The sequence below is a fragment of the Phasianus colchicus genome, chromosome 24 (assembly GCF_987193195.1).
Source record: "Phasianus colchicus chromosome 24, bPhaCol1.hap1.1, whole genome shotgun sequence".
Lineage (NCBI taxonomy): Eukaryota > Metazoa > Chordata > Aves > Galliformes > Phasianidae > Phasianus > Phasianus colchicus.
In genome coordinates, this window is record NC_143459.1 from 2,518,481 (window position 1) to 2,541,542 (window position 23,062).

General features: G+C 45.0%; 1 protein-coding gene across 2 annotated transcripts in view; it reads left to right on the forward strand.

Moving 5' to 3' along the window:
- Positions 1–4,694, forward strand: part of HNRNPR (heterogeneous nuclear ribonucleoprotein R) — a 39,283-nt gene extending 34,589 nt beyond the window's left edge. The window contains exon 12 of one of the 2 annotated variants that reach the window (XR_016459819.1): positions 2,412–4,694. The gene's annotated coding sequence lies outside the window, so the exon portion shown is untranslated. The remainder of the gene's footprint in view (positions 1–2,411) is intronic. The other variant, XR_016459820.1, reaches the window with a different exon arrangement.
- Positions 4,695–23,062: the final 18,368 nt, after the last annotated feature.

The window sequence follows — 23,062 nt, forward strand, 5'->3', positions numbered from 1 at the left end:
TAGAAAGTTAGGAGGAGATGGGATTCCTTCCATAATGATGGTGGGATGTAATTAAGGGAAGGGAGCAGGGATCCCTGAGCAGAGCTGCTGAGGTGCTCTTAAACCAAGCTGGTTTGTCATCACCAGGTCTGGTACGTTTGTGTTGTCAGGTTGTGCACAGAAATGTCTTAAGTTGTTTCCAGAGTGGATATGACCCTGAAAGCAATGGGTTCATGTACATCTTGTGCTTGATTCCTGAGGCCTGGCTCTGAGCTGGCTCAGCACAGGGCTGATTTTTTCCCTGCTCAGAGGGCTGACTGCACGTGTTAAGGAACACCTTGAAGATCTGATTCCACTGAAGATTCCTTCATGTGGAGTAATGACTTTCTGTGCTTTCTGGAATTCTACAGTCACGTGGATTCTGACAGCAGTGACATGCTCTAGAAGCACCAGTGTCTGGTGGTTTCTCCTATAGCTGTTGACGTATTTTCATTTTTCAAATCCTTTCATTCTAGCATTGTTTTTTCTGTATACTGGCTCTCTTCTGAGTTCGGATGGCTCCTGCTAGCTGTGTCAGGTGGGAAAGGTGGGCCTGACATTCAGATTTGCAGCAGTTCCTCTGCCTGCAACTCCTGCTTCGTTCACAGATGTGCAAAGCCTGGCACACATGGGGCCTTTCCATTTTCTCTCATGAGCTCAGTGAAAGGGTATTTCCTGCTCTTAACAAAATCCTAACAAACCAAAAAATCAGCAGTCAAAACAACATAGCTTTGCTTGCAACTTTTCACCTCTTTGTATTTTGTGATCCTTTTCCATTTGGGTTGTGACCCTTTCTTTTTGAAATGGGCCTTCCAGCCTCCTAGCCTGTTCACAAGAAGTGAAAGTGTGACAGTCCTTTCATTCCTTGCAGTGGGTTCCTGATCACAAAACACCTTCTGGCAGTGCTCACTTGGCCTTGAGGTGGGGCTGCCTGGTGCAGCTTTGAGGTATTGCTGCACATCTTGCGTGTGCTTCAGTGATTCCTGATACCTCCTGCTCTGCTCAGGTCTTACACTTCTGAAGTGCAGCCTTTCATGCTCCTGATGACAGCTTCATCTTCCAGAACAGTGCAGGAGACAGCAGAGAAGATGATATCAAAGCTTTACTGGCACTGGGGTGTGGAAACTTGACTGGTTCATAGGTATGGTATCAATTTTTTTGTTTGTTTTTAAATGCAAATTATACTTCTTGTGACCCAAGAATTCATTTAGTCTCGGATTTCAGCTTGTTTTGAGCAAGCTTTACAGCTTTATCCCTGCAGGCTGATGCAGTCATCAACCATTGCTTCTTCTTGGAACATTGGTCAGATCCACTTGAGATGAGAGATTTTCTTCTCTTAACCTCTGCTTTAATCTCTTAACCTCTGCTGAGCCATGGCAGGTTGATCAGACTTGGTTGTGTATGGCTGTATGAGCCTTCATCTCCTTGGGGTTCAAGCTATCAAGGTATCTTCTGAATCTCAACATTCTTCATTTTTCCCAAATTAGTTTTTCTTTCATCTTTGCTGCTTTTACCATTAGGTTTAGAAGATGCTGTCAGGGCAGTGCCTTTCTGGCACGTAGCATTGCCAAGGCTTGGGTAGGCATTGAGGAACTTTGTAGCCTGGTTGTTTGTCATTCCTGTGAATACACTGCATTCGTTCACATCTTTGCCTGTTCCTCGTAGGTTTATCTTTTTTCTGTGCTTAAAAAAAATTCCCAGTGTACAATAGAAGAAACTTAAAAAGAAAGCTTTATCACTGAAACTGAAGAATGGGAATATTTTTTTACTTACGCTGGACCAAGTTGCAGACAAACTGATATTCAAGGACTAAAGTGTAAAATAGCCTAAATATCTTTGGATAGAATATCCCATTTCTTTTAGTAAGCTGAAACAGTATCCTGGTCTACCATTGCCCCTTGTTTCCAGATTTAATCCTGTATTTTAATTTATAGGTATTTGTGGAAGTGGACACAGTTTATTTTGAAGAACTGCTAAAGATCTTTCCAAATATAACTCAGTAATTTGGAATATTTGATGGCTGTTGTGCTTCATTTCGATTATCTTTGGCTTTATTCTCCCAGAGAGACAGCAGAATAATCTTACACTTAGCTCTAGTGGCATTTTCCTTAAACTGCTTGTGTATTTGACAGTTGATTAGCTATTTATATAGTAGTATTACTGGAAATCTCCATAAAACTCTCATCATATCAATGATGAGGACAGTACAGTCTTTGCTGGAATTTTTGTGTCAGTTTTATACACATTATTTTTAATAAGAGATCACATTTCTGCATTCATATCTGCTAACCTCCCACTTCTTTTCCTTGGTGTAGGACTAGAGGGCCTGAGCTCTGCTACAACAACTTTTTCCCATTTAAAGTGTAATGATCTCAACTCTGGTCTGTTTTTAGATGCTGAAGGACAGAGACTGTGATGAGCACTAACAGCGATGTGCAACGTGAACTGATGACAGGTATTCATATCTAGTCCTCTGACATAAATATGGAAGCCATAGGTGCAGAGTGACTTCTGTGACTTCTGGATTCCTCTGTTCTCGATGAATGTTTCAATGTTGATAGAAACACTCGTTTCCATAGTGTGTCCAAGAGCTGTTCCACAGTGGAGAAGGTAAGTTCATACGTGTGGGCAGGGGGTGGACAACCAAGCCCTTAATCTGTTCTGATTTTTTTTTTTTCTCTGACCCAGTCCTTAGAGTTTTATGGACAGATGTTGGACTGATCAGACAGCTGCTGAAACCATGAAGAATTGGTGCATATTTTTATTACTGGGGAGGAAAAGAGATATCTAAGATTTTTAGCCTTTCCACGATATTCTCAGGTGCATTGTTGAATTTTAAGGTGTTTCTGTATGGATCCAGATTGCAGTATGCTGTAATTATATTTGTTGTCTTTTGAAACACAGACTCAGATGCAGTTCAGTGTCATTCTCTGTTCATTTTCCCAATTGAGAATTACTGTCTCTGCAGTGTTTGTTGCTTGAAACTATTAGTTGCCAGTGTTTATCTGTGTCTTACAAGTTCAGCTGAGTCCTCTTTGCTTTATGGTGAGGGACTGCTGCTGGCTATTAGCTGTGCTTTAACAACAAATATTCCTATTTTCATTCAAGTTCAGACTGTGTTTGCTCTGAAACCCAATGGAATTGTTAGCTGTATCTCAGTTCCCTGATTTGGGTTGATAGGACTTGTTTGTGAATCTTGTTCTGACAGATCATCACCTCCCTCCCTGGACTCCTTCCTTAGCTAATTTATCAAAGAATCCCAGGTATGCTTTGCTAGGTAGAACCATCTGTAGACAGCAGGGTTTTGTTGTTCATGGGAGGTGGTGGGGGGAATACGTAGCATGGAAACATGAAATCATGAAATCTGAATCACTTTGAATTTAAAAATAAAAATCTAGGAGTTGGAAGAATGCTGGAGAAGTTCTTGAATATGAGATTTTTTTAAAAAATGTCAATAAAATTGTGTGCAATCTGTGCTTTTGCAGTAAATATAAAGTGTACCATGGATTAGCTCACCTTGCAGAAGAACCCCAGCATCTGCCTGCCATGGCAAGTGATCTGAGGAGCTCCAGGTGGGTGTGCTACATGTATATCAGGCCTTCTCTCTAGACAGTGTATTCTATGAACTGCACATGCATTGTATAATTGTTTCCTACCTGGTCCTTTTGTAATGTCTGTTTGTTTTTCGTTTTTTTTTTTTTTTTTCAAATAAATATCTTTTGAAGTCATTACTTTGTGGGTGTTTTCCAAGGGTCTGAGTGTTCTCTTGTGTTGCTAGTCCTCACTGATTTATTTATTCTCTTTGGATCACACAGGGAAAAGGCTCAGAGAAAGTCATAATTGCTTCAGTTAGGTGCAAATTTTATTTTAAACCACCATGGCAAAATGCAGACCCTTTTTTCTAAAGACTTTCTGTTTCGAGTATTTTTTTGGAGAGCCCTTGGCAGAGGGAGAATAATTCTAAGCAGACCTGAAGAAACTTCTCATGACACAAAATTTATTCTGAATTTACATTTGGAAAGCAATGGTAAATTAGAGTTTAGCATCTTGTGACTTCACTCTCCTGTGAAACACTGAATCCTGTGGGAACCTTCAGCTGTATGAATTTGAGAGTAGCTCTGCACTTGCATGAATAATAAAGGTTTGGCTTAATCTTGGCTCATTAGATCCCCCCAGCTGGGAGCAATGAGAAGAGCAGAACACACCCAGTGGTCTTTAACATGCAACACCTCGCTGTCTTTGAAGTCTTCCATTGGATTTTTTATTTTTTTTCAGGCATTAAGGGGTAAGGTGCCCTGTGTGCTGCCACAGGTGCTAATCCGTGTGTGCATGTGTGTATTTACTGAGGAATTCCTTTCTTCTAGAAAAGTATTCAGGCATGTCATGTTGTTCAGCCTGGCTTCATTTTTCATTTCGTATCTGCAGGCATTTCCAGAATCACTCTGCTCTTTTTCCCATGTGCTTATTCCTTTTCACATGCCATGTGCCAGTCCTGCTGAGCAGCAAGTGCTTCCTAAAAACAGCTCCCACAGATGCTGGCACAAGACTGTTTTGGAGACTTGACCATGAAAGCAGAATTAAAGTTAATCCTGTACCAAACATGTTAAGCAAATGAAATAAAAATCCAGATGTTCTGAATTTTGGCTCAGCTCTGTCTTGAAACAAACACACCTTTGTGGCCTCCTGGATTGGGCACAAGGTGACCTCGTGTTGGCAGGGAAGGGGGGTGGTGAGATGGACCATTCAGTTACATTCAGCCCAAATGAAGTGATCAATTACTGAAACATTTTAGGTTATATCTTGTAATGTTACCATCCTGTGAATGTCACTTAGGGTTGGGAAGGGTCTGCTTTTCACAGACTACAGGCCTGCAGGGATCACTAGTAAAGCACAGATGAGGAGCCATCCACTGCCCTTGGAGCAGTGTATGAACACATTCTATGTTTATGATGAACAGTGTGAATTTCTGCTCTTTCCAGAGTGACCCGTGAGTTGGAAATACATCTCATGTGTGAGGTACTTCTCAAGAAAGGACTGAGAGAATGCATTCAGTGTGCAACTCCTCCCTCAGTCTTGTTGCACCGTAGCAGCAAAAAAGCTGGGAGTGATTCTTAGTACTGTGGACCATGGGCTGATGGTGTGGCTCAAGTTTCTGCTACATTTTAAGGAATGAAGGTACCTATCTCTTACTGCTGGACAGGCTTTAGTATATGTGGTCTCAGTATTTTTCTTTTTTTCCTTCTGGCAGTTCAGCTTTATCAGAATGTAGCCAAAATTCTTAATGATGCGTAGCTCCCACTTCTTGAAAGCCATGAAACTTTTGAGTCTGTTTCTTACAGCTCTTTGCAGGACCTCTTGCTTCCATCTGCTGCATTAAATTGAAATGTGTTTTTTGTCATATTTTTACATATTTGCTTAACTGAAATGCATATCTGTGAGGGCAGATGTGTTAAAGATGTGCATAAGGAAACATGGATTCGTTGATCTGTCCTCTTCCAGCACTGACAAGGTCCACTCATTTCCTTTTTAGGATTTGAACCCAAATCAGAACACAGAAGCCAAGTATTTGTCAGCTTTCCTTCTAAGGAGGAGGATTCCACTTTGACAAAGAAATTAGATGTGAGGCAGTGTGGGAGTCTCACTGCTGTGAAGATGGCACCTAGGCAGGGTACAGCTCGTTCTGCGTGGTGTGTTCATGTGCAAGGAGAAATGGGGCAGTGAGCACTCGGGTCAAACTGGCAGCAGTGCTGAGGGCAGCGTCTGAGGTTCTGCTCCTTTTCACAGAGGAGAAGATTTGCAGTGAAATCAGGAAAATTATTCTGTTAAAATTCATTGCTTTTGCTTTTTTCTGGCCTGTGCTGCTTTTCATGATCAGACTGAGCCCAGATTTGTTGCTGATGTTTAGTGATTTTTTTTGTGTGGATGCTGTCTAGCAATCTTTTCTTCAGGATTGCTGACAAAAAAGCTTGTGTCTGAATTATTGTGGCTAGGCTGAGTTACAGTGATGGTGTGTGGATGTTGTTGTTTAAAAGTACATCCTCTAATCACTCTCATTGCTTCAGACCTCCCTGTTTCTGCTTTCTGGTACCTGTTGCTTTTTCCTGTACTCTTTCCCTTATGCAGCTTTTCTGCCTTGTGACGTAGCTCCTTCCATGCTGTTTCCTGAGCTAGATGCACAGTTTTCCTTCAGAATATTGTGATAAAATGATGGTGGTGATGATAAAATCTCTTAGGTCATGACCTTCCTGGACATACGAAACCACAGAATGGCGTAGGTTAGAAGGGACCTTAAAAATTGAGTTCCAGCTCCCTGCTGTGGGCTGGGTGCCCCTACCAAGTCATGCTGCCCAGGGCCCACCCATGGGCTCAGGCACCTGCAGAGATGGGGCTCCCACAGCTCTGGGCAGCAGTGTCAGTGCCTCACCACCCCTGAGTGAAGAATTGGCTTCTCACATCTAACCTGAATTTCCAAGCTTGTGAATTGTCGTCTGTGTTTACATTTGAAGTTGATTCCTTGACCTCGGATATCAGCAAATGGAAATTCTGGAGCTGTAGGTTCTGTCCTACCCTGTCGTTGCACGAAGTGCTGCTCAAGGTTTTGAAAGTGGAGGGGTATAAACAGGATGCCTCATCCATGAAGATATTCAGGGTCAGGCTGGACCAGGCTCTGAGCACCTGGTTGAGGTGTGGGTGTCCTGGTTCACTGTGGGTGAGTTGGATCAGATGACCTTTAAAGGTTCCCTCTAATTCAAAAGATTGTATGATTAGCAGGCAGCGTTGGTGGAAAATGTACGGTTGGACTAGATGATCTGAGAGGTCTTTGCCAGCATTAGTGATGCTATGATTATCTCTCCATGAGGTTTTAAAAACAAACAAACATACCCCACAAAGGCAATGGAAGATCTGACCTGCAGCTTCCTTCAGCACATCCACTGTCTGTGCTACTGTATCTTCTGCTACTACTGCACTGCAGTATCAGGAGCTACCAACCTGTCAGCCCCACCTTTCTGCTGTGTGGGATCATACAACAGATCCTCCTGCAAGCTGTGCTGAGGCACATGGAAGAGAGGGATGTCATACAAAAGAACCTGCATAGCTTCACCAAGAGCAGATTCTCCCTGGCCAACCTGGTGGCTTTCTGTGATGGTGTAACTGCATCCTGGACAAGGGAAGAGCCACTGATGTCATCTGTCTTGACTTCAGTAAGGCCTTTGGCACAGCACCCCATAATATCCCTTCTCTCTAAGTTGGAAAGGTAGGGTTTTGATGGGTGGACCGTTTGATGGATGAGGAATAGATTGCAAGATAACACCCAGGGATTGGTGGACAATGGCTCAATGTGAGGATGGAGATCGGTGATGGTAGAGTCCCTGCAGAACTGGGACCAGTGCTCTTTAATATCAGTGGCAGTGGAATTGAGTGCACCCTCAGCAGCGTGCCGATGACACCAAGCTGTGTGGTGTGGTCAATGTGCCCGAGGGATGAGATACCATCCAGAGAGACCCAGACAGGCTGAGCAGTGGGCCGTGGAGAGCACTGAGATTGTGAAGTTCAACAAAGCCAAGAGCAAGGGAGTTGGACTGGATGGCCTTTAAAGGTCCCTTCCAAATCAAATGATTCTGGGATTCTATAGGAGAGGAGAGGGGCTTGAATGCCTGACAGATGGAACTGATGGATCACAAGAGGGATTGATGCTTTGGTAATAAAGGCAGCCTGTACCAGAAGGATGGATTACTGCTGGCATTTCACAATGTCCTTAGTGAGCTTTTCTAATTGAAGAATGGAAAAAAGAAAACCACATCAGGGAAATTCTGTGTCCCTTACAAGAGGCAGGATTGGGGGTGGGAGAAGGTCTTGGCATTTGGGTAGGTAACACACAAGTGAGTTTTCTGTGCATACCGGGTTGTGAGGATGAGAACTGGGCTGAAGGCTTGGGAATCTGAGGATCTGGGCAACAAAAAGGAATTGTGCCAGATAGGAAAACCAGCTCCATGTGTGAGACAGCAGGGTTGGTACAGGCTGTTGTTGGTCAGCACTGAGAGCTTGCAGCTCTGGGACAGGGGATCCTGTGCAGACAGCAGCCTGGTGCTCAGTAGTGACTGAAAGGCATTTGGGTATTGCACCACTGAAAAGGAACAGAAGAAAAAAACTTGCACTTTTCACTGAAGTTTTTGATTTTTCTTTCTCCAAAATCATTCTGGTTAGCTGAGCAAACGTACCTGTGTGCATGCAGACCTCTGTTTGCCCACCTGTAACTTGCAAATAGCTTCAGAACAGCTACGAAGACAAACACACTTAATCTTCATTGCACCTGGTGTGTGGAGTTCACCACTGGTGTAATTTCCCTGATTAATTGAAAGTTAACTGTTGGTAGTGCCTGGATGCTGACACCATAATCAGTGCACATGGTGGTGTGTGCTGAGAGGTCTGCTTGTGTGCAGAAACTGACGTGTGCTGCTTGGTCTTCAGCGAGCTCTGCTCTTCCCTTCGTGCAGCCATTTGTGTCTGGGTGACAGCTCCTCTACCTGAGCGTTATCTGCCGTGATGATCTGCCTGGCATGGCTGCTGTAATTGCCTCCCACACTTCAGTTTTTCTCCCCGACTCCCTCCTACTCCAATGCCTGCAGTGCCTTCGAGGCAGAAGGTCCTGACACCGAAGTTCTGTGAATATCTCTGGTTGCTGTGCCCTGATGGGACCCCGTGGCACTGCCTGCCTTTGGTTTCCCCTCTCCAGTGTGTGTTGGGGCTCCTTGTACCCCTGTGCAAACTGGGGTTACCTCCTGCAGGGCGCAAAGTGTCTCAGATGAGATTAGAAATCCTTGGGCCATCTTGAACGTGTTGAAATATTTGAGGGGTAGAATGGCTTGGGTCTAAAGGGACTTTAAAGGACATGTAGTTCCATGGGCTGGGTGCTCCCCACCAGCTCAGACTGCCCAAGGCAATAGGAGTAACCCTGTGCTAGTGCTTCCTTCATTATGCTGCTGCTTCTAAGGAGGGCAGTAGCTTTGGAAACTCCCTGAAGCATACACACACACACATAGATAGATAGATATTTCTTTTTCCCTCTTTTTATTGCACAACGGAGCTGTAAAATAACATATGAGAATTCTTTGCTTTTTTTTTTTTTGTCTCTTCTGCTTCTCCATCCAGCTGATTTGGGATGAAGTGAGTTGGGAAAAGTGTTACAGGGAAGTGCCCGATCCATGGTAGTCTTTCTCTGCGTAGTCCTGGCATGTTCTGAGCAAGTGTTGCAGCATAGCATCCTGGGGAGAGTGTACAGAGTGCACATTAAAGAGGAGGAATTGCATTATTTCGAGGTCTCTAGGAATAGAAGTTAGGACAAATTTAAATGTGTTGAGTGAGAAGAGAAGATCCCCTCCATGGAGATAGGGAGACTGCACCATCCTCAGCATGGGATGTGATGCTTCCTGGGAGCTGCTTTTGAAAACAGTTACAAAAAAAGTACTTTGCTGTGAGGTTGCTGTTAGAGCCATCTTTTTGTGAGCCTGTCTGCTTGTTTCTAGAGCCTGCAGCCACACTTAGAAAACAACTAAGGAGCTCACAGAAAGGTTTAGATGGTGAATGTTCCTGAGTCAGCATTGGCATATGCTCTGCCTGAGCAGTTTCTTATCTGCTACGGAAGCAAATCTGGCTCATGGTGAAGGGGGTACCTGAGTTGATTGGAAAGGCTGAGTAAACCTTTCCCATGCAGTGATGTATCACCACGTGCTATTGCTGTGATAAAACCTGGCAGGCTGAAGAAAAGGCCTCAAAATTAGCATGGAAAGCAAGAAGCAGCCATCAGCTTCAGATAGATAGCATGAAAAGTACTTCCCTGCCCTGTAGCTGCAGTGTGCTTTGGGGGTGCAGCTGGAATGCGCCCTTGAGCAAAAATGCAGTGCAACCTTAACCCAAATGCAATGCAGTGCAATGCATTGCAGTGCAGGTTGGATGTTTGTTCCAACATTCTTGGACAACTCAGGTGTTCCTGACACCTCTCTGCTAGTCCTGCACCAAGCACAGCTTGTTGCTTATCTTCAGTCTTTGCTCTGGCTGTTGTGTGCACCCTCCTGTAGGCTGGCTGGGAGGTGCCTTGCAGTCAGGCATCCGTGGAGCTGGTTTTGCTGCATTTAAAGAAAAAACTGATGTATGGGACAGAGTGAAATATGAGCAGGATAAGGCTACAAGGCATGGCCAGAGGGTGGGTGCAGAGTTGGGGTGAATAGTGCACACACAACCCTCTGCTACACCTCTGAGTACGCTGTTGCAGCACCATTAGCACAGATATGGAGATGGGCTGACTTGACAGCCCATGCCTTCTGAATGGCACGCTGATATGAGGAAAGGAATAACAAAATGTGTCCTGGTGGGCACCAGGAGGACTTCCAGCATCTGAGTACCGAGGCATTCCAACTGCTGGTGCTCATCTCAGGCAGGTGCTTGTAGCTCTCTCTGCTGTATTTGATGTTGCAGTGCTGATCTTGCTAATTGTTGCATAGAAAGCTGCAGGTGTTGGGAGATAAAGGCACTGATGGAGCAGCATTAGCTGTGATTTCCTGCACTGGAGGAATGAAAGGACGGCTGTAGAGAGGAGATCTCCTGCTGCTTATTCTGCAGAAACTGTTGGATCTGCACGTGGAAGGGAAGAGCAGGAGGGATCAGAAGGTCATGGACATCATTTACGTGGTTGTAGCTGAGGGGGATTTTGTTCAGCTCCAGTTGGTTTGGAAGCAGGGGCCTCTGCAGTATGATGGGATATGGGTGGTCAGCTGAGGCTGCTGCACAGGATCCCAACTTGCAGAAGCAACAGTGCTTCGTTTTTAACTCCCAGTAGCCCTACAAGTGGCTCATTCTTACAGAAGGAAAGCACTAAAACCTAGGTTTAAACAAAGTGATTAACAAGTATGCAGCTACCTGGTGTGGGGAAGTCATTTGGTGCCCTACTCCAGTGTTGGGATGCGTGGTATGTAACTGAGAATCTTCATTGTCTGTGTGGGAGTGGTGCCACATGTTAATAAAAAATATAAATTAGTTAAGCAGCTCTGTAAATAACAGAGCCCTCTTGAGATTAAACTACAGGATTAAAGCTGAAGGAGCAGTGTTACAAGCAACTCGGGATGCAGAGACACGTTGGGAAGGCTGAGAGGAGAAAAAGGGAAGCATGTAAAAGCAGCCTGGGTGAATTTTATCTCTTATTTGATCTCATGGATAACAATTGGCATTATGGCATGTAGAGCAGACAGATTGGACAAACACTTTAAGCTAGGAGGAACTGTAGAGACAAGCTGATCAAACTGGAGATCTATCTGGAAGCAATAGGCTGCTGCTTAGCACAGATACTGCCTGTTATCATCCAGGCCCTGGAATAATGAATAATCACTGCACAGAGGCAAAATAGGAAGTGCTGGGCTGGAGAGAAATACCTGAATAAGGGTGTAAGCAATCCTGGAGGCTTCTGGAACATCTCAGAGATGAGTATTTTGTGCCAATGACCAATGAACCACATGGGGCGTGGAATTGCTCAGAAAGAAGGGAGAGGAGCTTTTCTAACAGTGACCATAAGGAGTTTGGTATCCTGAGCACGTGAGAGTGAGGCAAATACAGAATTACAGTCATGGACGTGAGCCCCGTCAAGCTGATTTTGTAGCATTAAGGTTTTTGAACCCATGTAATGAAACAAGAGGAGATTTGTTTCTAGGAAGCAGGTCCCTTGTGCTTTTCATCCTGTTTTGAATTTCTTGGATCTGTTTGTTGGGGAAAGCCTCACTGCTAATGATGCTGAAGCATAAGTAGAAGTTTGCTCTTTCAAGGCAGGGGTGGCACTGCACACAGTGGTGTTCCCATTCCTTAAAGCATCCCCCAGCAGAATCTCAGGCTTCAGAAACAAATGAAGAATTCAGGAGTTTGGCTGAGAAAGAAGATCCATCTGTTTTTCCACCTGATCAATTTCATGTCGCAAAGAAGTTCTGTTGCCTTAAGTGTCTGATTGCTTTTGAAATAGGAGCAGACAATGGAAAATTAACATCTTGGGAGGTTGTGAAGAGATGATGAAGTGAAGGAGCCCTGAATGGGTTCGCTCAGTTGTAGTTTGCCCTAAGTAAGGCCTGTCACTCTCACTCCTAACTGAGGTTTAACTCAAACTTTCTTGCTTCCCTTTCTGTTGTTCCCACTGGTTCCAATGCGGGATTAAAACCTTAGAGCCAGTGTTGGGTGTTCCTGCTCCTCAGGTGCATCCCTCTTGGCTCCTGGGATTTCTCCTGGAAGTTAAGCAGAGCTTGGAGAATTTCCTCCAGTTTATCCTCATTTTTTTATTGGAGCAATATTAATTGCCTTTGATTGTGCAGGCATGAAAAGACTGGTGCTTGTGAAACAGAAGTGGAGGACAGTGCAAAGATGGAGAAGGGCTGGTGGTACGAGGTGGATCCCTGGTCATTGGCCATTTGGAAGATACCTCTGCTGCTTACAGGGACAATCAACTCTCTGTCCAACACTGTGACTGATGGAGGCTGTTATGTAGTAGAAGGGAGAGAGAAGTCTGTGATCCAACTCAAGTTGCACTAGAGGTGGGGAGGAATAGACTATGGTGAGTGAAGGTTTGATATCACTGTGTTGGGTGTAGAGCTCCTGGGTGCCAAGCAGAATTGTCCTTGAGGTCTGTTACTCCTCCCTGCCTGATCGTGTCCTGCCCACCCTCTGGTGGCACCAATATGCACCAGTTCTGGTTAGCTGACGCCTATGGCACATTCCTCACTGTGGCAAATGACACAGCTCCCTGTTCCTTTGGAGCCTTGGCTGCCCTTATTAGCCTTTCATCCTTCCTTTACTGTCTGAGTGCTGCCATACACCTAACTGGTGCCAACCTGATGGAATCCTTCGGCTGATGGGGAGGAAGCAGTTGGCTTTGGCAGGAGGTAGTCATGTAGCCATCAGATCCAATTGCTTTAAAGACCACTGGGAGAGGCACCCTGCTCCCACCTGCCCTTTTGCCATTCCCTGACGTCCTCCATAGCAGTAGTTTTGACCCTAGGAAAAATGATACAAAACTCTTCTATCAAAAAATACTACGCTGCAAACTGGAAAAGATACCTAAACCACCGGTCCTGTATATGGGGTGGGTCAACGCCATCTGCTGAGATGTGAATGCATGTTATTGCCCAGCAATGAGGCCGTCAGCATCTTCCCTACAGAAGGCAGAAACTGGTTCATTTGCTAAATCTAGCTAAGGGCTCTGCAAGCTCAGAGCACTTGGCTCCTGCCACACGCTGACATTGCTGCCTGTTAGAGAAAATACTTTGGCATGTTTTTCGTGCTTCTAGCACCTGGGAGGTGGCAGGAATTTAATGACACTGCTGCTTGGGGGTCCTTTTATTTTTCAGGTGATGCCCTGGGCTCTTGCCATGCAAGAGGTGGTTGCAGCTGCCCTAGTCAGGATCCTGAGCACTGGGGTCAGGCTATTAGCAGAAGGAACGCAGCTCTGCTGTTGCAGTTATGGCTGTGCCAGATGTTGTGGTAGTGCTGAGTCTGCAGGGAAAGCAGTACAGGAAGAGGGAAGACCTGAGCAGCCTCCAGAAGGGCCCAGTGGCAGATGCATGTGGTTCTGTTCTAAGCAGGCCCTTCTTAAAGGCTGTTTGGAGACCAAAAGGTCTGCTTCAGCACAGTCAGATGCAGTCGTAGTGGGTGGGTGCAATGGAGCCCTGCAACCTGCCCCAGCTGCTGAGCGAAGAGTGGAAGAAACGGCGCTGATTGCTGTGATGTCAGAACTGTTTGAAGCCATGAGTGCAAAGCACAGCAGGACGTGGGCTGCTGTGGGGAAAGGCAGCTCCATCCCAGACAGACTCAGCACAGCCACAACTGTCACAGCAGAGCTTATCACCCTGCACAGCCACGAGATGCTTGTGCCATGCTGGGGTTGTGCTGGGATAACCCACCCAGTGATGCTGGTGTGGTCGGGGAGCTCCACTGGTGATGCTGCTGCATCAGCTCTGTCACTGCAGGGCACCTCAAGGCCTATCAAAATATTCAGTTTGACATGGTGAGGCACAGACACTTTCAATCGCCTTCCTAAGCAATAAAACCAAGGGCAGGGCACAGCCAGAATGTCAAAATGTATTCTTAGGTCTTTTGGTTCTTTCTGAAGCGACTTCAAATGCAGGCACCCAAGGATGGGTACCTTTGTTGGACTGGATGTGACAGCATGACACTGTGTTCAATGTCTCCACTGTCAGATGTCACCAATGGCAAGGAAATTTCCTGGTGGTTTCCTTAGACTGAGGTACTGCAGTTTCCCTTCTATCACATGGACAAACCAAGGTCTCTGGGCAGGAACCACATCACCAAAGGAAGGAGAGCTTAAAACATGCCTCTTTGGCCATCATAGCAAAATATCTCTTATTTCCCTTCATCTCTCTGATCACTGAGGGAAACCACGGGATGTACAAAATTAGATATAGATTTTTCAGCACCAGCAGACAGAGTAAGCAATTGTGGCAGCAGAAATAGCACAGTGCTTAAGAAAATTTTCCTTAGTTGAATATGAGATCCAATTCATTACACTTAAAACTCGCAAACAATAAATATCTAGAGATGGTATTTTTGTCATTCATTTGCATGTAATCTCTATTATTACAGTCCCACAGCTCTCCAACTGACCTTAGCATCTTCCAGGGAAAATGCTGTAGAAAGAGCCAGAATATCTAATGAGAGAACAAGCAGAAAATGTATTGGTTTTTTTTTAAATTGTTTCAGGCCATCTTTAAAAACAGGGTAGAGCGGAAATTCAGCTCTTCCTTCTGCATATCATTAGTAATTGTGAAGTATTTAAAGATGCTAGAACAGTAATTTCAATGGTGAGATGCAGTTTTGTCATTATAACAGGTTTCCAGACCAACCAGATGCCACTAAAGCCCACACTTTTTTAATGATAACATATATGCAGTTTACAGGGGCCCACACTGAGATGTTGGTGGTTTTAATTCTCACCTATAAATCCTCTGAAATTGAGAGATGTGAATTATCTGCAGGGAAGGACCAACGTTGGACAGCTCCTCCACATGCAGCTTCTCTGGGTTAATCTCCAGTCTGGTCCCACCCTCAGAGCAGATATTTCCTATAGCCTCTCCTCACCTCTGCACATCCCAGATGGTCCCTGACCAGTCCTCAAAAAGTAGGATAGGATGAGATAGTTCAGTTGGAGAGGACCTTCAAAGATTGTCAATTCCAGCTGCCCAGCAGCTTCAGGGCCAACCAGAAGTTAAAGCATACCATTGAGGGCATCACCCAAATGCCTCTTGAACATTGGCAGGCGTGGGACATCAACCACCTCATTAGGAAGCCTGTCCCAGTGTTCAATGAGCCTCCTGGTGAAGAAATTTCTCCTGATGTCCCTTCTGAGCATCCCCTGGTGCAGCTTTGTGCTCTTCTCACGTGTCCTGCCATCAGTTGTGTGACACCAACAGCTTCCTGTGCACCTCCTCTCCTCAGGAAGTTACAGTGAGAGAGCAATGAGGCCTCTTGGTCTCCTCTCCCAGATTGGACAACCCAAGTGTTCTCAGCCTCTCTACATAGGTCATGTCTTCAGCCCTGTCACCAGCTTTGTTATGCTCCTCTGGTTGCTATCAAAGACCTTTGTATCTAGAAGAGATGCTAAATCATGGCTTGAAGCAGTGATTAAGCATCTGGTGGGAAGGCAGGGCCAACCCAGGGGAGCTCAGGTGCATGCAATGAACCTGAGCCAGGATCCACCTCTTCCCAGACCTCATTTAAGGATTGGCAGTGGAGGCAAGGGTATCTTGTTGGAGATCCTTGTGTACCTGATGCCTTCTGAAGGTAAGTAGCCTTTTTCTTTTGTTTCTGTGCCCTGTTGCATTTGAATGCCGTTGCATTTGAGCATATCTTCACTTGCTGCAGCCTGAGACTTTGCTCCTCTGCCATTATTGCTGCACTTTCCATCACATTACAGCATCCTTTTTATATTGTGGAGACCAGAACTGCGTACAGTACTCAACGTGAGGCTGTGCCAGCTCCAGCCTATTTAGATCCCTTTGCAAGACCTCTCATACCTCTGGAGACACAACAGCATCTCCCACTTGAGTATCATCAACAAACTTGGTAAGGATGCTCTCCATTCCCACATCCAGGTCATTGGTGAAAGTCTTGAACAGGGCTGGCCCCAGAACTGAGCTGTGGGGAGCACTGCCAGTGCCTGGCCACCAGCAGATACAAGTCACTGCAACTGTGGGGGTTGGGGAAAGGTTCTGCTTCAGAGGGTGGTGGGCATGGAACAGGCTGCCCACGGCAATGGCCACAGCACCAAGCTGGATGGAGTTGGAAAATGGTCTTGGATATTTGGTTTAATTTTTACATGGTCCTCTGTAGAGCCAGAAGTTGGACTCAGTGATCCTTGCAAAACCCATCCAAATGGGGGTATTCTAAGCCATGTCATAGATTTAGTAAAATTCCAGAAGTGGTGCAGTCAGATGTAGGGACAACAGAGCTAAGACAGAGATAAAAACTATTTATGAAGACAGAAAAGGAAAATGGTAACAAAAATGCAGTGATGACACTGGATAATGATGGTGTAGTGCTGTACTGGGGCTTTACTTCTGTGGGATGTTATTGAGATGGCAAAGCTCAACACAGAGGTCATTGAGGAGAAGCAGCAACCTAAGAGGGGGTATAAGGCCCAAGTCTGAGCTCTGCACCAAGGTTTGGGTGACATCTTAAGTCTTCTGACATATGTAGAGAACTTTCATAGGCAGTTTTCCATGGAAGGTTCTCCTGGTTACCTTGAACAGATGCCACCACACATGGCACCTCTATATCCGTACAAACCCCATTCCTGATAACTCTGTGGCAGTGCTCAGCAAAACTCCGTGGTTGTGCTTAGCAAGCCAGATGTCTCCTGGCACCAGTGCTGCAGTTTGCTCTGGATTTGGCTCCGAATGCCTCTCTGTTTTCTCAGCAAGAGGGAACAAGAGATCAGCCCTCTTCGCAGCACATCATGAGACTCGCCCACCTGTGTGAAGCATTTTGGACTCTTTGTACTCACAGCACTCCTTCTAGTAATTAATGAATGAGCCTTACAGGCAGTGAGAATATTTCAGGCCGTGTGAGGGCTCCAATTTTCTTCTTCTGCTTTGTTGTTCATACGAAGTGATTTTATCAATGCAGCTCTAAATGCTAACTGGGTTCATTGGAACTCCCAAGGTAAGAAGAAATAAGGGGTCCTAGAAATCTGCAGAAGGTCAGTGTTCCTTAAGATATCTTTGCTGTCAGGAGAAAAAAGTCAGGAGCACACTGTTTGGGGGAGTGTTCTTGGGGTTTAAAATGAATTAAAAATGGGTAGTTAGGTCACTGTATTCAAATTAGAGCTTAGTTTATTTATATTCTCCTTGGTAAGGCTGAAGGGCAGAAATTCATCAAACAGGTTCATCTAAAAGGATGATAAAGATGAAGTGAACTCTTTGTAGAATAAATATATATATTTATATTCTACATATCTGTCTATATATATATATATATATATATATATATATATTCTACAAAGTTATACATATAATATATATACATATCACACTTGACCAGAAATAATTGCTTGATTTTGGAATATCTGTGACTAATTCAAAAGCATTGATCTTTAATTGATAAACCAGATCTTGGAGAGGTTGGTGTCCCATAGTGAGCTCAGGGCTGGCACCAAATGGACAATGAACATCTCACATGAGAGTTAATCCAAATCATGGAGTTCAGAATCAGCCAAGCAACCCTAGCAAAAACTCCCAATTGTTTAGCAAATGCTGTAGGAAGGAGAAGTTCATGCAGTGCAGTGAAATCTCAGGGAGACAGGCTCCATTTTGGGTAGCAAACAAGCCAATTATAGCTCATGGAGACATAAGGTGAAGGATGGGATCTCTTACAACAGCTAATAGCTGTCTCTGGGACAACCAATAGATGATGGTCTTTTCAATCATCTCAGACAAAAAATTACTTCCCCAGCCTATCTTCTGTCTTTCAGGCAAAAAGTTTTTGCTGCAGTTCTTTGTTTTGCTTTTATTAGTGATATCTTCAGGTTCTTAAGAACCCAGATGTGTTTTCAGGTGTCCAGATGTGCATGTCAAGGATGCTCCTGTCTGCAGTTGCCAGCCTGCAGGTATTTTCTTCTGTTGTTGTTTTAGCAGACATTTCTGACACCTTCATGGCTGTTCTTATCACCAACTCAGAAAAAGCAAGCAGGTCCTCATCTTGTAGTAGAAGTGATTTTCAGGGTATCTGGTATCTTTCTTGCTGCAGATCTTTGATATCAGCATATTCAAGCTGAACTTTTCTGCAACCTTTCTTCAAAAATCAGGCCTTTCTTTGGGAGCACCAAAGTTCTGATGGATAACATCAGTATTCTGCAGGAGATCTGGGTGGCTGACAGTCAGCAAAATATGAAATGCTCTGTAATCATAGCATCACAGAATGGTTCAGGCTGGGAGAGAACTGAGTGTTCAGTTCCCAGCTTTGCCCATTGTGCTTAGCAAAATGGAAAGAATATTTGGATTTGAACATGTAAGTGATTATTTTTTCCTCCCAGGTAGCAGAAATCCCTACTGTAATGAATGGGAACAAATGAACTTTCCTCCCTGCAACTAGTGGAAGCCTTCAGTAGCCATCAGTGCTCTGGAGGTTGCCTTTGGGTTCTTCCTTTGTACCACCATAAAAAAAGCCTTTGCAATAGCACTTCACTTGATTCTGGCTCCCCATACAACCAAGAAGTTAAAGAGAAGTTTCAGATTTTTTGGTCTGTGGGTCCCACAGGTGGCTGAAGAAAGGAAAATGGGTGAACACTGGCTGCTGGTTGGGTACATCATCCTTTTTCCTGCAGTCAAAATAATCAGCATCAGCCTAGAGATGTTGTGAAAGGGACAGTGCTTAAAGGTACTGGAATTGTAGTAAAGCAAATCAAAACTTTAGTAGCTCTACTGGAAAACTGTCTGCCAATTTTCTCTCTTTTTTTTTTTTTTTTAACATTAGAACATTTGAAGATGTTGCCCATGTCTGGTCATTTAAACAATATATATATATTTTGTGTATTTACCCAATGTTATTCACTGAACTGTGGCTGATATCTAGAATGGCACAGAAGAAATAGGACACAAAAGAAACAGGACCCACAAGAAATTTCTCAAGCATCCTACCACCACCAGCAGCAATCATGACATCTTTTGAGGGCGCTTACAAGATCTATCAATCATGTCTCCAATCAGAAGCAATGGTGTTAAGAGAATCTCTGTGACCAACCACTCAGAGCTCACAGCTGACCGAAGTCACATCATCCTATTCATCAAACCCTTGATCCAGCAGTGCTAATTATTTCTGCCAGTCCTACGGCGAGGCTGTTTGGGGCATTCACTGATCTCATGGCAGGGCAAATTTGATTTCCAAGGTGAATTTATCTACGAGCTACAAATCTATTTGGTTTGAGTCATCCTTTGTTCCAGGTTATCCAGCTCAGCCTTTCTTTGCCAACCTAACCTGTCCTAAAGAAGAGCTGTGATCCAGCTGCTGCTCTCTCCCTTTTCTGGTTCAGGGACGTGATGCTCCTAGGATTGTGGCTGCTCTTTCAAAACACGAGGACAGAGGAGTTCTTGCTGTTTGCTAATTGCTGGATGACATTTTCCTACCCGCTGGCACTGCTGCTGTCTCTGCTCATGGTTACATCTTGTCTTTGATCTTGTTCATGGTCTGGCCTTCATCTTTCTGCCTCAAAATGTTCTCTTTCATTTCCTGTTGGAGGAAGAGACTTAAGTCCATTCCTGCAGGTGGAAGGATCAGATATAACGTTATTGAATTCCGTTTGCCCACAGAATGCCAGCAAGACAGATTTTAAGGGGAAAAAAAAAAAGTGCCCACTGTTTCAGCCAAAAGCCTTGCCTCCATACAGGTGGTAAAAGCCAGGGTTGGAGATGCTGTCAGACAAATTTTAAGAACTCCAGTATCTGCTACCCCTGTACTCTCTGTGATGCTGCCTGTTCATTTAGTTCAGTACAATTTTCATTCTGCTGTCAGACTGGAGGGAGATATGCCTTGTGACAGGATGATAGCTCTGTAGTTTGTCTTCAGGGCAGCTTGAAGTGACTTGCCAAGGCTACCCTGCAGCAAACACCCTTCTAGCATTTCAGCCAGTACCTCACTCTTCCACTCATACACACAGCAGGGCATGGAAAACAACTGTGCTTTTCTCAGAAAGCCTACCTTGCAAGCTCTGGAAGGCCATGACTTGGAAGACAGTGGACAGGTGCATGTTGACCTCCTGGGCTGAGTCCCACTTGGGTTCTGCTCATTTTCGGCATTTCCTGCTGGGTTTGTCCTTTAGTTGTCTGCAGGGAGTTACTTGTCTGCATTGGTTGCAGTGGTCAGCAGATCTGTGCTGTATTCTGTGAGCACATGGCTCACTGGAATCTTCTTGCTGCTTTACCAGCAAAGGAGCTGCTCCATCACTCTTTTTTTTTAGCTGCCTGAGTTGCTTTCCCGAATACACCATAAGTGGTTCTTTGCAAGGTTCCTGCAAGAGCTTTGCATCTATCCCAAGGAAGGAAAGGTGACTTGGAAGCTGAAGAATGCCATCTGTGTTGGCTCAGGAAATTTGCTGCCTCCCATCTGGCTGTGATGCGTGGAAGTGCTCGAGTTGGGCAGCAGTTATCCAGCTGCCATACAACCTTCATTCCCACCTGGGAAGAAGAGGGGCTCCTTCAGTGCAAGAAGATGAAAGGGGAATTGAGGTCTGCTAGCTAATAAACCATCTTTGGAAGAGACAAGCATCCTATAGGTAGGGAAGGAGTACAAGAAACAGAGCACATAGAGAGTAATCTCATCCTTACATCCTTTCCACACTTCTGGCAGTCAGTGCTTCAAGAATGTGGACCAAATTCAGCCGTAGTTTATTATAATAATGATCAGTTCTTTCTTAATGATAAGTTCTACAACTAAATTGGCAAAGCTCTCTGTTCCTGATTTTAAGCTCATTACTAAACAACATTACTGAAAAGCCTCCGGTCTGTGAATTGCAAGGAGGGAACTTACTGGCTCCCTTTTGTCTTCTCTGCCTTTGTGGTCTTCTATTAATTTTTTTTCCAACCTGGTGGCTCCTTAGGGACATGGCCTAGTGGGCAGTGTTGGTGAGAGGAGGGCAGTTGGACTAGATGATCTTAGAGGTCTTTTCCAACCTGAATGATTCTATGATGGTCTGATGTCTTCCCTCACTGCAAACCTACTCCTTAACAGATCATCCCTCACTCTTCCTTTCAAAGACCTTTTATCCATTTGAAACAGCAGTACCAGAACTCCAGCCAGCAAAGGTGTGTGCCCATGCATGTAGTGGTTATCTGTTCCTGCTAGCAACTCCAAAATTTGAATTTGAGCTACAGCTCAAAGAAACTATTTTTTGCAGCAAACTGCCCCCCGCCCCCTCCTGCTACATGTGAATAGTTTCACTCCATTGCAGATCTTCAGAACTGTCACTTCTGCATCCGTTGCCAATTAAATTCAACTGGTGTTTCCATCAGCTGTCACTCCGTGCTGCGATGTGCTCTGGCAGTGTTTCTCAGCATGTCTCCCTGGGATCACTGTCAGTGGTTCTGCGTCACCAGTGAGTCCTCTCACCTTGTTTGTGAGACCACCCTTTGTCAGGAGCCCACGGCGTGGTACCCTTGATGTGATGTTGATGGGGAAGAGACCCAACGAGCAGCGGGAAAACTGCTGAATTTATTTTTGCGTGTTTGGGAAAGCTACTGAAAGCAACGCTTTCAAGCCAAGATGAAGGTAATAAAAAATGGTGTAAGACACAAGTTGGGATTGCAGGCTGCAGAACAGTGCAAGCCAACTGAATGGAGACTGAATGAGTCTCGGAGGCCTTCTGCTCCTGCTAAAGACCTGAGTGAGGTATTTCTGCCTTTACCTCAAAATAGGAACGTAAATTACAGAGTGCACTTTGTGCCACGTGTCTTTGCTGCATTCAGCAGACTCTCCATGTTGGCCATGAAATGGTATCAGCCACAGTGGCACACATCCTGATTGTCAGCTCCTCACCCCAGTGTTGAGGAAGCTGGATCAAAGCTGGAAAGATGCTCCTTTTGTCACCCAGCCCTGTACTGCACCACTGCACTGCAGTGATCCCATGTAATGGAGCTCAGCGTGTGCTGCAGCTGAAATGCAGCAGGGCTGAGCAAGCAGATGAGGAAGATGGTCATGCCTGCCCTTAGGTCAAATGTAGCTGTTTGATAAAAGCAAAGCCACATAAGCATAGTTGAACCCCACATTTCATCGGGGTGATGGTGTACGTGCACTGATTTCTTGGTGGTTCATCAGGGACAGCGATACGAGGAGTCACACTATAAGAGCATTTCCTTTGTGTGTCCTCCTCTCCTGAGAAGTGACAGCAGCTCCAGAGCTGATCAGGGCAGTTCTGAAGGGATTCAGGTCCTGGTCTGTGATCCTCACTGAGACATGCTCTCCTCTCTCTCACATGTGGGGCAGCAGAGGTCTCTCCCCATCACCTGCCAGTAGTTGGTTCAATTGCTTTCTCCTTTTCCTGACAATATCTATTATTACTCAGGTATGATTTTAGGATGAAACGATTAGCAATGTAGCTTTTGTGGAAGCATTTGACTGAAGGATGTACCAAGGCCTAGAAGTGCTGGGATTTGTGATTTGTGATGTGATTCACCTCTCAAACTCCCAGTGACAGGTGAAGATCTCCTTTGTGTCAGTGCAGATGGAGGCAGCATCTTTGGGTGGTGGCTGTCGTGTCTGAAGCATCGTATGCTGCTTTTAGCCCAAGGGCCAGGACTGCCTCAAGGATAAGTAATAAGAGGTCCAGAAATGCTGAGTGTTGCTCATGCAGTTGCATGGAAAATGCTGTGTAAGAGTGGTTCCAAGTGCTACTTTATATGAAGAGTACAGTACATTCTGAGTTGAGCACTCGTGTTTTGCATTCTGTGTCCTTTAGCATTTTCTGCCTGCAAGGTTTCAGTGTTCCCATTTTTCTGATACTCACCAAAAGCTC